Below are 13,313 nucleotides of genomic sequence, written 5' to 3'. Positions count from 1 at the left end.
CTGGGTGGTCGGCAGGCATCGGTGCAATTCAGAAACGAAACATCAAAACCAAGGAGAATTAAACAGGGGGTGCCACAGGGTGGTGTCCTATCCCCACTTTTGTTTAATTTCTACATATCTAAGCTACCTTCACCACCGGAAGGAGTCACAATCGTTTCCTACGCCAATGACTGCACAATAATGGCCACAGGCCCAGGCCCAGAGATCGATGAGCTATGCAATAAAATAAACGGCTATCTCCCTGATCTCTCCAGTTTTTTCGCCTCGCGAAACCTGGCATTGTCACCGACTAAATCTTCCGCGACCTTATTTACAACATGGACGCCCCAAATGTCGACCATATTGAACATCCACGTCGATGGCACTACGCTACCGACTGTCCTACACCCCAAAATCTTGGGTGTGACGTTTGATCAGGATCTACATTTTGGTGCGCACGCAACCGCAATTGTTCCGAGAATTCAGAGCCGTAATAAAATCCTCAAATCCCCTGCTGGCAGTACCTGGGGAAAATATAAAGAAACGCTCATGACCACATACAAAGCAATTAGCCAGCCGATTACGTGCTACGCGTCACCCATATGGTCGCCAAGCCTAAAAACTACCCACTGGAAGAAACTACAGGCCTGCCAAAATACTGCTCTCAGAATCGCCACGGGCTGTCTTCTTATGTCCCCAGAACACCATCTGCATAATGAGGCGAGAATACTCCCCATCAGGGAGAGAAATGAGATGCTGACCAAACAGTTTCTGTTGAATACCCAGAAACCTGGGCATCCCAACAGACATCTGATTGACGAACCAGCACCGCCTAGGGGCCTAAGGAGTCATCTCCGTAAGCATTTTGAGGAAATACGGCACCTGAGAACCCAGCCGTATGAAGCGGAAAAACACAAGCAGGTCCTTGGTGAACTCCATAGACAGGCGTCGGACCTTTATGTCGGGAATTGCCCGGTGAATCCAGTACTTGAAGAAAAATATCCAGAACTCGCGGAAGAGGAACGCATACTCCCCAGGGAAACACGTGTCACTCTTGCTCAACTTCGTTCTGGATACCGTAACAGGTTAAACTCTTACCTATCCAGAATCAACCCCGACATACAAAATGTATGCCCCGCTTGCAATGTTTGTAACCATGGCTGCATATGATTAATTTTTCGTTCCATTTAATCTTAAGAATTATTGATAAAATCTTTGAAGTAGTAGATTACATTAGGTCATAGTATATTACATCATGTATAGTGCTTTATATTAATACATTGTGTCAACTCCATTTTGGTGAATGTAAATCAAAAAAAAAAGAGAAAATGTTTAACCTTTGAATTTAGCAAGACTAAATTATATACATGACATTAGTATCGTTAGTATTACAAGTGCATAAGCACATAGTCCTTTTTTTGGTTTCGGGATAAACATTACGTAATGACCACTATTACAAATTACTTATATACGTACACATCTAAATGCAGGAAGTAGAATTTGGTTATATATTAAGTGGTTTTCTTTTTCCTTTATTATTACTATAAATCCCTTGGTATAAGTAAATCTAATTATATAATTATTTCGCCCTCTTCTACTACCTTCGATATATACCCCCAACTCATTTACATAACACCATTTCTAACATACACAAATTAACATATTCGTTATGATACGCGTACGGGTTAAGAGGTTATTACTTAAACTGAAATTACCAGAAATAAAACTAAAATAAATTGAACTTAAACGCGAATAAATTAACCCAAAATAAAACCAAATAAATTAAGATATAAAACAGATTTGGGTAAAAGAACTGATATCGAAAGTCCGAACAAGCCGCAAACGGGTAAAGGGTTACGAAATTCCACTACTTACCATTCCGCCTTTTCCATGCCCACGTCTTTTTTCTATCTATTCTTAAAGACTCCTAGTTTAAAGAATCAAAAAAAAAAAAAAAACAAAATTTGTATTATTTAATTCTTGCGAAAATATATATTATAATTGAAACCATTGTAAAAATTAAACAATCGTTAATGTAATCACAACAAAAACTTAACTGCTTACCCCCTTAATTTTTGTAAGATGAATAATCAATAAAGTGTACTAATAATGGGAGTGCTGACTTCCTCTTTGACTTAGAAGGCATGTAGGCATACAGGTAAGGGGCCACCGAAATTCAGGTGTGTCGGTGGCCATGGTTTTTGAGGGTGGGATAAGCACCGGGCGTCGCAACACCACCCGCGGCGCCCCAAGTTATATTCGGCCCTTTTTGTTTATACCCTTTTGTATTTATTTTCAGCATTTTTTTTTCTCTGATTTTCAGCGTTGGTAACCGGCCATGTCCGGTTCGGCAATTTTTTTTGCGTTTAGTTTTTTTTTGAATTTTTAAATTTTTGAATGTTAACGGTCTGTCCGTGACATCCGGTTCGGCCGGATGTTGTTTTAGTTTGAATTTATAAGCGTTTTGAGTCGGTCTCTGCGCTTCTGTCGGTTGTTTTGAATTTGACAGCTGAGTCTTGAATAGGCATTATAGGAACTTTTTTCTGTTTATGGCGCAGGAACAGTAAGGTTGGCAAGGACCCGCCCCAGCCGACAATGACTAGCCACTGTGCACCAACACATCATGCCGACCGCCTTCCTTACTGCTTCCTGCGGTAAATGCGATTCCATAACAAGGTATACTCCTTTAGGAGAATAGGAGTGTTCAAAAACTAATCTGTATTCATACAAAAAATGTGCTCCAATTAACATTGCGATGTCCTAGGAGAGGAGTAGGTGATCCCACTCTCGCTTTGTTTGTGAGTATTCCATAGAGTACATACGTGAGAGTACTTTCCAAAATACTTTCATTGTAGTACTCCATGGAGCACCCACAGAGGATCACATGCCAAAGAACTCCTACGCGAGCTTTAAATATCTGCAGTTTTGGTGGTTGGTTTTTTAACTATATGTATGTCTGACTTCGGGTGTAGGTAGTATGTATTTGTATTTTATTTGGTAGATATATGTAATTATTATGTTATAGTATTATATTTTTGAATTAATGCCCCTATCACCGTTTACAACTCAACTCTGGTTGAGTTCAAATTTCGCAATTTGGTATTACAGATTACAACTCAACCTGTCAAAAAAAATTTCGGTTGAGTTGTCTAGTCTTACAACTTTTTGTGGCATTGCCGTTTACAACCTTGTGTTGGTGTAGTTGTCAAAGACGTCAAAATCTTACAACTGCTTACTAGCAGTTGTCTCATGCAATTTTGCAGTTATTTTGAAAAAATGTTACGTTTTAGAAGACGGTTCACCGCCTAATTTTTAACAAAGATGTTCAAAGTTGATATCAAAAGACACGTTTCGACCTCCGATTTAAGAATCCGAAAACAAAAATTGTAATTCTTTGCGACAGCATGGCACTGCTAATACGCGTCCAAAAATATGGAGACGCGTATTAATCTCGAGAACAATAATCCGAAGGCGGAAAAGAAACATTTTATCTCTTGTCCGGAGATATTTGTAGTTGAAGTTGGCGATTTTCATGTGGTTGTTGTAATGTTGTTGTCTTTTTTCGGTTTTTGTTTAATATCTTTTGAAGGAGTTAAAATTTTTATTTTCCGCCTTCGGATTATTAATACTGATGCCAAGGCGCATCGTTTAATACCTCTCTCGAAATTTTTGGACACGTATTAGCAGTGTCATGCTGTCGTAAAGAATTACCACAAAAATTAAAAATTTTATTTCTAATAAAATCTAATTTCATGTGGTTGTTGTATTTTGCCAGATTTTTTGTACACAGCTATGCATAAAGGTGTTGGACCCAACCAGAGTTATTTTTACGAATCGCGGGCAAAGGCCGTCAACGCAGAACGATGTTCTGTGCAAAAAAAACTGTGGAACGGGCCTCATATTTCGTACCCTCTCGGCCCATTTTGTGGGTCTTTGTAAATATCTTTCAAAAGAAATAAAATTTTTAATTTCCGCTCTCGAATCCTAAAAACGGAGATGGAAACCCGTCTTTTGATACCACCTTTGACAAGAGTTAGATGGTGCACGGGCTTATAAAACGTTACCAAAAAAAAAGCAAAACATTTAAAGCCGTTAGTTAAACCTTTTTTAATCAAACAATAATCAACAATTTTGTACACATTTCTAGAAAAAACAACGTTTAAACGAATTACATTGAATAACTTTTTGACTTTAGTTGGACGAGGCTGGCCGCAGTTCGGATGCAGCCAAAATAGGTGAAATAATTATGCGAGTCCCATTGATACTTATCACTACTCCTGGGAATCCTATTTGAGTAAAATACAGTTTTTTCTGTTTGGGTTTTAATCTACTTCGCACAAATATTCTCCTCAATAATATCTAAAACCAGTCCAACACCAAAATCATTTCCACATCATATTTGATAGCTGCCGTCAGCAAGGAATCGGAGTATGACGCATAATTTTAAAATACGAACGCGTATGTGGAAATGGTCTGAGTAAAATGCTTCCTTTCAAATCTGCAAAATAACTTCATATGAAACTCATTATTTGTTTGTCACTTAAACATTTTCTTACTTGGTGCTTGGTAGTTCCAAGGGATTGGAATGATCACGCGAATGTTTTCCGTATTCGCGAAATGTCAATCACCAACATTTTTGTCATTATAAAATAGATTTCATATAATATTAATAAAAAAAAAACATTTGAAAATGCTTAAATTTCTGCCACAAATTGATCAGCTGTTTATTTATCTGTCAAATCATCACTTTGTGAAGTTGGCAACTCAATTCAATTTCAACTGAAATAAGTTGTAATTCGTAATACCAAACAGGAGTTGAGTTGTCTTAAAGTTGAGTTGTTTTAATTACAACTCAACTAAGTTGAGTTGTAAACGGTAATAGGGGCATAATTGTCGTATATATGTTTAATAGTAACCATGCAAAATTGGAATTAAAACAATTTGGTTTTCAAATGGAATATTTCTCTATACTATAGTATGTATACATAAAACCAGTTGCGCGATTGCATTTTATCAGAGTTACCATAGTAAATTTTATTTTCCGTCTTTCAGTGAGTTTTACAGCTCCGGCTCACGCTCAATTCTCACGGGAATGCTGTGGATCATTTAGAGACTTGAGAAGCAGATGTGGTGAAATTTTTGCACACGTGAAATGTGATAGGCAGATGTCGCCGCTGTTTTTCATTTAACTCATACGGCGAAAGGCTAAGCAGCGACATATATTTTTGAAAAAGCAGGTATATTAAAGGCCGCGTTGCCAACCTAAAAAGAAGTAATTAACAAATTATCTGGCTCACAAATTGAACCAGACTTCTATCTGGATTTATCTGGCTCAAATCGTTGTTGTTGCATTTATATGCAAAATTATTTATCTGGCTCAGGATTTTGCCGCCGGATGATAGCTATTATCAGTTATTTGTATGCAATATTTTACTTTTGGAAACTCTGTTCGATCGTCATCGTGTCGTGATCACGGTCGTTAAAACACGAGCAATGATCGGCTGATGGTGGTCTGCAAACGCATTGCAAACGAGTATTGTTAGAGTACTTCCAACATGAAAAAAAATGGAACACGTAATCCAACAATTTTTGCAGGGAAGGAATACTCCTTTAGGAGTATAGGAGTGTTCCAAAACTAATCTGTATTCATACAAAAAATGTGCTCCAATTAACATTGCGATGTCCTAGGAGAGGAGTAGGTGATCCCACTCTCGCTTTGTTTGTGAGTATTCCATAGAATACATACGTGAGAGTACTTTCCAAAGTACTATCACTGTAGTACTTCAAGGAGCACCCACAGGGGATCATATGCCAAAGTACTCCTACGCGAGCTTTAAATATCTGCAATTTTGTTGGTAGGTTTTTTTAATTATATGTATGTATGTCTGTCTTCGGGTGTAGGTAGTATGTATTTGTATTTTATTTGGTAGATATATCTAAATATTATGTTATAGTATTATATTTTTGAATTAAGTGTCGTATATATGTTTAACAGTAACCGTGCAAAATGGGAATTAAAACGATTTGGTTTTCAAATGGAATATTTCGCTATACTATAGTATGTATACATAAAACCAGTTGCGCGATTGCATTTTATCAGAGTTACCATAGTAAATTTTATTATCAGTTATTTGTATGCAATATTTTACTTTTGGAAACTCTGTTCGATCGTCATCGTGTCGTGATCACGGTCGTTAAAACACGAGCAATGATCGGCTTATGGTGGTCTGCAAACGCATTGCAAAGGAGTATTGTTAGAGTACTCCAACATGAAAAAAATGAAACACGTAATCCAACAATTTTTGCAGGGAAGATATCATCAAAAAAATTTAAAACATTTGGGACTCCCTGTAACACAGCCTCCATTTTTCTTTGCCAGATAGCTGGAATATTTGCTGCTCCATATACCGCACGAGTAGGTCGTATTAACCCATGCGTCACTGTATTTAATGTCAATACATGCGCAAACTCATCGTCAACTTTTAAATGCGTATATGCATCTGTTATATCTAAGTGACAAAATATTGTAGCGTTTTTCAGTTTATTAAACAAATCTTCTGTTTTTGGAATCGGGTGTTCGTCGATGATCATTTTTGGATTAATTACCGGTAATGCGAATACCCCCATTCTTTTTTGCTACTACGTGTGTTGTTGAGGCCCATTCTGAATGCTCCACTCTCTTGTAAAAACCTGACTGAATTTTATGATCTTGTTATGGTATCGCATTTTCGATTGAAGCAGTAAGGAAGGCGGGCGGCATGATGTGGTGGTGCGCAATGGCTAGTCATTTTCGGCTGGGGCGGGTCCTTGCCAACGTTACTGTTCCTGCGCCATAATCAGAAAAAGTTCCTATCATGCCTATCAAACTGAAAGCTGTCAAAATCAAAAAACCCTGACAGAAGCGCAGAGACCGACTAAAAACGCTTATAAATTCAAACTAAAACAACATCCGGCCGAACCGGATGTCACGGACAGACCGTTAAACATTCAAAATTTAAAATGCAAAAAAAACTCAAAAGAAAATCTAACGAACCGGACATGGCCGGTTACTAACGCTGAAAATTAAAAGAAAAAAAAGGAAAACAATAAAAAAGAGAGAAGGGCCGAATATATAGAGGGGCGCCGCGGGTGGTGTTGCGACGCCCGGTGCATTGGTCCCACCCTCAAAAACCTGTCACGTACACGTTGCTTTGGTTCCAGATGGTGGCCCTAGCTAGCTCAGTACGTTTGGCAGGCCGTGGTTCTCAACCCGCCATCTTGGAACCGGACGCACACATATATTTACTTACTTCCGTTCACCTCTTCGGATTCACTTACCCACCGCACCACAGGAATCCCACCCAACCTTGGACCGCTCGCATCGTGCAACCTACTCTGCGGTCACCCTAATGCCATGCTCCATACTCCTACTTACCTCCTCATCATTCCATCCTTACATCCCGCCCCAAAAGAAATTAGCCAGCCATATTACTTCTCTTTTCACTTCAATAACGCATTTTTAATAAACATAATCTTAAAATCTATACACGAATGGAATAAAATCTTATACAAAAAGAATCAAGCTTCATTTAAATTAAATAATATTTTTTCTCAAACACCTTAATTTATATATATACATATATGTAAATTTTAATTTAACACATATGGGTTCCTTCTTCGCAAAAAAAAATGTATATCCTTATGCAAACATATAAAAGTAAAAATAAACGTATTACAAACAGTATTTATGCACGCGTAAACAGGCCTATAAATATTATCAGCCTAAAAAGAATCAAAATGCGCACATGAATTCCGTATAAAAAAACTGTATGACAAATGTTCAAATATATTTCTGGGCCTTTCTGTCGCCAAAATCACCAAACTCTTATCTACTCAAGTGGAGTTATATAAAAAAAAGAGTTTTAAAACACACCCTAATGCCTGCCTAAAAGAGCTCTTTTATGTGGGGATTGGGGGAGGCTTATTGGTGCAGGGTTTATACCATCTGCAAAAAAAAAGTTAAGACAAAAAAAAACAGCTTAATTAATCGTTCTGGTATATTTTGTGACTCATAGACGCCTTACAATTTTATAAATTTTGGTTTAATCGAATACTACGTTTAAGACTAAAACGGAAAAGATTTATAGTGACTCGGATATATGTCCATGCACATCAATGTAAAATTCATATTTCATACAGTTTAAGATTTGGGATAAAAAAAAAACAATTCTTAGACTACCCTGACTCGTTTGTTAATTTCTATCTACCATAAAAAGCTTTTGTACACATTACATTATGGTGAACTTTTTTGCTGAATGCTATAATAAGGTAGGTCGCTCCAACGTTAGGGTAAATGGCTAGGTGAATAAACAAATCCAATTGGACGCAGCTTTCCGAGATGCAATAAAAGGATTTATTGGTGATGAAATGGTAATACCAAAATCGTGATGAGATGCAATTACGATTTTTGCTTGATAAAAAAATGTTGTAGGGTTTTGATAGATCGGAGATCGAATTGTATCGGATTTGTAGGCAATGACGCTGAGTTTGTATAAAATGACGTCGAATATGTAGGAATAATATGGACTTTGTACAAAAACGGTGTTGCTTTTATAAAAATGGTTGATACTCGTAACAATTTTGATGTTGAAGTTGCAAAAAGAATTGTTGCATTTGTAAAATTTGATACCGAATTCGTAGAAATTCGTAGTTTTCGTAAAAATTCGTGATTTGTAAAAATTTTGATTCGTAATAAATGTGATTCGCAAAAATTGTGATTCGCAAAAAATGTGATTCGCAAAAATTGTGATTCGCAAAAAATGTGATTCGCAAAAAATGTGATTCGCAAAAAATGTGATTCGCAAAAAATGTGATTCGCAAAAAATGTGATTCCCTGGCGCTTTAAAAAGGCTTCACTGGCCACCTCCGGTTCCCACTACGAGAATGAAATCTCAATTAGCGCCAATTCAATTCTTTCACTAAGGCTCCCAAAACCGATTTGGCGTTCACGCGCCTTATGTCACACATACATTAATATTATATTGCCCTCATACCTACGCGCAATATGAAACGAATGTATCCGCAAAAAATTTATTTTAATCAAAAAGAAAAATCAAAGAGATAGTAAATTTTTAGAATTTGGGATTACGCAAGAAAACAATGATTGAGTGGGAATCTTCACTCAGGAAAATCCGTGCTTGCGGATTTATTGAGGAGGCTGGTGACCGAAGTCGAAAATGAGGTCGCGTGAACCCCAAACGGCGCGAAAGTCTACATGATTAAAAAAAAATCTTCATAATTTAAACACTCACCAGGTAAACAAATATTCCACCTCCTTATGCAGCAAGGAAATCCTGTCCTGATGGTTGGATGCAGCGTCGTCCTTTTTCTTTAAAAATTATCGACCGAAACCGCTTTTTTTTTATTGAAGGCAATTTGCCTTATCAAAACTTAAAAATTATTGCTATCGGCACTAACCTGATCCTTTCTGGATCTTCGCGCACAGGGAATTTTAAAACTTTATCACACGCAAAAATCACAAATGTTTTTTTTTTTCTTTTTATAAGCGGAGCGCGCACTTTAGCCCGATATGCTGCTATATTTTACTTTCCTCTTGTTCACCTTCAGTTACCCCCTTTTATACTATCCGAACCGCTGAAAAGAACCGTTTCCTTATGCCGTTTCCCACGGTCTTTCTTTTGTCTATTGCAATCATAACCACCCTATATCTATCCCTGTCCTTATTCTCACCATATCATGCACGTCAATCTGGCAATCTTCAACCTAAAGCTTTTTTCATCAATTGTGAACTTACGTGAGTTCACCATGGTGTTTTTTGGGACATTTTCATTTGACGTTTCTCGTGTTTACCTTTTTGGTAAACACAATTTTATAAATTTTATAATGAATAAAATCTAGTTGAGGGATCGACTGCTACCCACAACATGTCGCGAGAGGTGTCAAAAGACGCGTCTTAACCTCGAAAACAATGTTCCGAAGGCGGAAAATAAGAATTGTATCTCTATCCGGAGATATTTGCAGTGTAAGTTGGTGATTTTCAGGTGATTGTTGTTCTGTTGTGCAATACCCAACAAAAAAACTGTGAACATAAGTGCTTTGCGTGGATATAGTTTTGGTCTCCAAACCGATGTTGGACCCACCCAGGGTACTTTTTTTATACGCGCGGCCGACGGCTGCTAACGTAGAAAAGTGTTCCGCGCAAACATACTGTGGATACCACCCCTGGTTTAGGAGGGACCCGCTGGTAACTTTTCGGTTTTTTGTTCCTATATTCTGAACGAGCCAAACATTTAATATTGCTGTTTTAACAGCGTACTCCACCTCAACATGTGAGGCTCTCTACATCAAAGCGGGCCAAGGTCTGCATGAAGCCCAACGCGGGGACGACCCACGCCCTGACAAACCATGGCCACCGACGCACCTAAATTTCGGTGGCCTCTTACCTGGTAACCCTACGTGCCTTCTAAATGAGCCAGAACACCAGCATTCCCATTTTATTTACAAATTTTATTCAATACTCATTTCTATTAACGTATGTATGCTACAAAAAAAAATACGATAGTGCAGGTTTCTTAACCAGGGCTACAGCATAGGCTCCAAAGCCAAAACAAGGCTGCTTATAGCATCGTCCCAAGACAAATTCAGAACGAGAAAAAAAAAATGTTGAACTACGAATAGCTATTGCTAGCAATAGTGATTCATATGGATATATATATATAGATATATATATATATTGTATTTGTATGATATAAGAAATGAAACCAATGAAATTTTAAACATTGTGTTTTATTTAACCACGGCCTTTAAGCTCATTATTATTAACATAACGTAAACGCATAAGGCTATAAAAATTACCAAAAATAAGAAAAGAAAGTTTAAATCTTTTAGCCAATTCGTGCATAATCGACCAATGCTGCGGCCGCAATTTTTTTTTTTCAAACAATTTATGGTTGAGCTCCAAAAATGGATCGCTAAAACGTTTCACGTGATAAAGACGGCTTATTATGAATAAAATTTATAGAGCTAACTTCAAACATTTTAAAGCGTCAAAATATATTATTAAAATGATATAAAAAAATGTATGCCCTTTGTTGTAAAGCTAACAATTTCAAGTATTCAATAATAAAATTTGACGAAAAAAATCTACCCTTGTTAAATGGTTTAACCGGGCTGTATAAAACTCTCTAGGTACTGCTTAGAAGTTGCTTTTAACTAATTACATCTAAGTTTATACTTTGCTGGAACTTACATAGCCGCCAGAGTACGTTCTATGGGCCTCTGCCGGCGTGGTTACTGGTGCTGTTGTTGTTGCTGGTGAAGTTGTCGCTGTTGTTGGTTATGGCGCGCTGTGTTGGTACTGTTGGTGGTTGTTGCGCTCTGGTCCGAGGTAATCGAGTAAACCTGGTGGCGATAAAACTTCGTGCTGACCTTTACGATCTGGATGACTTGGTAATTTTGGCGTTCGTTGTATACGCTGCAGCGTACTGCTGGCCCTGGAGGCGGAGGTGGTGTTGGACGCTTTTCCGAAGGTGGTAGTGTACTTCGTAAACGTAGGGAAAGGGGTTTATCTTCGGATAACAAGGGTTCTCATCGCCATTTAGTTTAGTGCCGTCCGAATCCGAATCGGAATCACTAGAACTTTCCTCACTAGGTGTGACTGTGAAACGCCGACCTACTTCAACTGGATATTCTATACGTGGAGCTTGTGTCACCACCACACCACCATTGTAAGGTTTATTACCACCCAAAATAGAAGAGTAAAAACGAGGCTTGTCGGAATGGACTGTGTCGGTACTTTGCGCTATCGACTCTTCCTAGTTTCTGGGCATTTCTCGGTTTATTCTTTGGTAGTTGGGTTAAAGAATCGGCCTGCGGTTCCTCGTTGCAGTCCTCTGATTCTTCACAATACTCTCTTGAAAATGTGCACAGCACGCGAGGGTGTTTTGCGATGAGTTGAATATAGTTGGGGACGTGCAGTTGAGGTAAGCAATAGTGCTAATGAAGCAGTCTCTAAGCTTGACGCCTTTGGTGTTGAAGTTGTGTCCTAGATGTTATACGATCCTTTTGGTGTGGTCGCAGGGCCGCCAAAATTTAGGCTGAAGTAAATCACAAATCTTCTCGTTGGTATAACGCCTTATAGGACTAGTTTTACGATAAACCTTTTTGGTTTTATAAAAATTTCCAATTAACTGCGCAAGCAAAAAGCTAATTCTTGCGTTTTTTCCCGGCCGGAAAACTCGTGGCTATCTTTTCTTTCCTTTTTTAAAATTTTCTTACTCTTTTTGGTGTTTCTACGGCCGGAAACTCGTGGCTTTTTTCGCTAGTGATCGGCGGTCTTTTCTTTCTTGTTTCGATACTATTGCATCGCAACTTTTTGGTCCCATCACTAGTCATTAGGTGTGTTCGCACGAAAACGCTCCCAAGTGGACCGTAACCGTAGACCATAACAACAGACCGTAACAAACCTGCTTCGCTTTGAAGACATGACGACGAAGCGAACAGGAAACCGGATCATCTGTGGGAAGCCACTGCCAGGAACCTCCGACGACAAGCAACGTGGGGCACGACTCACCCCTGAGATAAGAGTCTCAAAGTCCTACTACGACGCTAGCCGGGCAACATAGGTCCGTCAAAAAAAGTTAAGTCAAGTTGGGAATTAATTTTGTTTCCTAGTTTGAAATGGCTTTGCGGCAATTAGACATTTGTTATGGAGAACTCGTCAAAACTCCGAAAGATGATTTCTAGTGGTTATCGCCCCCACAGAAAGGCAAAAAAAAAGGTGAAGACATTTTGATATGGAGAACTCGTCCAAACTCCGAAAGGCTAGTCCGACCTAAGCGTGGACTGCCAGGATGTTCACGGTCCTCGGTGAGTACGCGTGTGAACATCCTATGAGGTCAGTGCTCGGGGAGAATACTGGGCTAGATGTCTCCGACCGCCAAAACGCCCAGACAAAAAAAGGTCCAATTGGTAGGTATATATAAAAAAAATCAAATTGTAGTTTGGCAGAAAAACCGTTCTGGTTGGTTTATTGTGGACGAATATCCGAAGCGTGGAAGCGACCTATCAATTTCCCGTTTAGGTCCTCGAGATCATACAGGGCATTGCCTATTTTTCGGAGCACGCGACACTTCAGGTATTTTGGTAGGAATTTGGCGTTAATGCCCCATTTGAAGTTACTTAAGGCAAAGTTTTTCCTGAAATCTTCTTGGCCTTCCTTGTAGTTGACTTGCCTAGAGCGCTTGTTATATGTGTTTATCTCCCTATCCTTGGCCTGATCTAAATTTCTACGGATCTGCTCGCGAATAGTAGTCAACTTGTCCGTTCTGCTCACT

At 38.6% G+C, this 13,313-nt stretch overlaps 1 long non-coding RNA gene across 1 annotated transcript in view; it reads right to left on the bottom strand.

The window, feature by feature from the left end:
• LOC137235768 (uncharacterized) overlaps positions 1 to 9,495 on the bottom strand; it is a 55,253-nt gene extending 45,758 nt beyond the window's left edge. The window contains exon 1 of the long non-coding RNA XR_010948045.1: positions 9,270 to 9,495. This is a non-coding gene — a long non-coding RNA (uncharacterized lncRNA). The remainder of the gene's footprint in view (positions 1 to 9,269) is intronic.
• Between the last annotated feature and the right edge of the window lie 3,818 nt (positions 9,496 to 13,313).

The sequence above is a fragment of the Eurosta solidaginis genome, chromosome 1 (genome assembly GCF_040869045.1).
Source record: "Eurosta solidaginis isolate ZX-2024a chromosome 1, ASM4086904v1, whole genome shotgun sequence".
NCBI classification, from domain to species: domain Eukaryota; kingdom Metazoa; phylum Arthropoda; class Insecta; order Diptera; family Tephritidae; genus Eurosta; species Eurosta solidaginis.
Note: the sequence above shows the minus strand (reverse complement) of the source record. Positions and strands in the feature narration are given on the sequence as shown.